Raw genomic sequence first — 2,549 nt, 5'->3', positions numbered from 1 at the left:
GGAGATTAGAAGTCCAAAATGAGTTGGCAGGGCTAGGATCTTTTTGGAAGCTTTGGCGGAGAATCTGTTTTTCTTTTCCAGATCCAAGAAGGTGTCCGTGTTCCTTGCCCTGTGGCTCTGTGTCACTCCATCCTCTCCTTCAGTTGTCACATCTTCATCTCTGACTCTGGCTTTCCCACCTCTCTCTCCTAAGGACCCTGGGATTACATTGAGCCTGCTCGGATAATCTGGGATAATCTCCCATCTCAAGATCCTTCACTTAATCACATCAGCAAAGTCCCTTCTGCCTCGTGAGGTTAACATATTCTCAGGTTCCAGGGATTGAGACATGGACATTTGGGGAGTCATTAATCTACTGGCCACAGGGAGTAACATTCTGGAGACCATGAAATTAGACCACCAGATAACTCCCTACTTCCAGGTCGTTTCTGCTCCTTATTTTTGTTGAAGTTGTGGGAATGAAGTAGTTCTGTAGTCTTTCTGAAGGGCAGCTGCTCAAGACACCTGAGTAATATTCCTTAGTCCACATTGGTAAAGTCAGAGAAGACTGAATCTCATTGCACTTGTAATTTTAAACATATTGTTTACCCATAAGGTTAATTTGAATGGTAGCTTCTGGGATGGGGCTTCCAATACTCTGCAGTTTCTGACCTCTGAAACTTGAATAGCAAGTCCTACTGAAGCAGAAATGACCGGAGGCCTGAGTCAAGGACCTAAAAGGATGGACATTACAGTTTACCAAGGCTCCATGGGGACTTCCCTGATGGTCCACTGGCTGAGTCTGAGTTCCCAACGCAGGGGGCCTGGGTTTGATCTCTGGTTGGGGAACTAGATCCCATATGCCACTAGCAACCAAGAGTTCACATGCTGCAACTAAAAAAAGATCCTACGTGCTGCAATTAAGAAGACCCAGTGCATGCCTGCATGCTCAGTTGCTTCAGTCATGTCTGACTCTCGACTCTTTATGACCCTATGGACTGCAGCCTGCCAGTCTCCTCTGTCCATAGTGTTCTCTAGGCAAGAATACTGCGGTGGGTTGCCACTTCCTTCTCCAGGGGATCTTCCTGACTCAAGGATGGAACCTGTGTCTCCTGCATCTCCTCCACTGGCAGGCTGATTCTTTACCACTACACTACCTGAGAAGCCCATTTGTTTCTACTCATCAGACATAATGAGGTCCCTGCTATATGTTGGACTGGCCAGCTGCTGAGCTGTGCCCTAGGCATCATAAAACTTTCCAAGTTATATATCTGGCATGTGTGTAATAGAATATTATTTAAAACCATTGTTTAAAACTGAAATGTAGTCACAAAAATACTGAACTGGTCTATGGCTACTTGCCAGTAACAAAGGTCATGAATTTGCTAAGCCAGCGTAACAAATTCTGGACAAAAGTGTTCACAAAGATCTTCCCAACAGAATTGAAATTAAGATAGGCTGAATTTCTGCCTTTTAAAGCGACTATGGAGACATGTGTAAGGAGCAGAGCAGCTGTATGCAAGAATGTTTATCTTAGATTCCCTCCCAGCCTCTCCCACATCAGCACCAGCTGTTTAACATTCCCTGAAGTCCTACAATGTAAGAATCTGGACCTTTGTGGGAACTGCTTGGTGGTCCAGTGGTTAGGACTCTGCCATTCACTGCTGAGGACACAGGTTCAGTCCCTGGTGGGGGAACTAAGATCCTGCAAGCTGCAGGGCAGTCCACAAAACAAAACGAGCATTTGGACCTTTGAAGGAGCTGCTGCTGCTAAGTCGCGGCAGTCGTGTCCGACTCTGTGCGACCCCACAGAGGGCAGCCCACCAGGCTCCCCCGTCCCTGGGATTCTCCAGGCAAGAACACTGGAGTGGGTTGCCATTGCCTTCTCCAATGCATGAAAGTGAAAAGTGAAAGTGAAGTCGTTCAGTAGTGTCCGACTCTTAGCGACCCCATGGACTATAGCCTATCAGGCTCCTCCGTCCATGGGATTTTCCAGGCAAGAGTACTGGAGTGGGGTGCCATTGCCTTCTCCGCTTTGAAGGAGAGCCCAGTTGTTTCTCTTGCACAAGATGCAACAACTACCAGTTGGAGATGAAGGATCACTAGCCCTTTGCTCTACCACTCCACTGTGGGGACAGCTGACTTACACATTCCTTCATGAGCTTGGACCCCTTTCCCCTGGCCTCGGTTCAGGGTTGGCTATTGGGGGATCCCCTGGACCTCACCGCTCTTGTACTTTTTAAAGTCGGCTATGGCCCCCATCCCAAGTCGTTCCTTCTAGGTATCCCACCCGAGTGCCTGTAGCCACCTGCTCCAGGGCCACCCGGGCTCACATTTGGGGAAAGTGGGTCATCCATCACTGGCACTACAAACCCAAATGATTCATCCAGAGACTAAGAGGGATACGGGGCGCGCGGACCGGGAGTCACTATCCGGGTACCACCGGCTCCACCTGCCTGGTCCACTCGCGTGCAGGGGGCTGAGCAGCAGGCCAACCCCGGCCCCGCCCCTCGGCCCCGCTCCGAGCGGAAGTGACGCACACCCTAAGCCATTTCCGGCCAGCCTGAAAC

Source organism: Bison bison, unplaced genomic scaffold (genome assembly GCF_000754665.1).
Source record: "Bison bison bison isolate TAMUID 2011002044 unplaced genomic scaffold, Bison_UMD1.0 scf7180017864108, whole genome shotgun sequence".
NCBI classification, from domain to species: domain Eukaryota; kingdom Metazoa; phylum Chordata; class Mammalia; order Artiodactyla; family Bovidae; genus Bison; species Bison bison.
Note: the sequence above shows the minus strand (reverse complement) of the source record.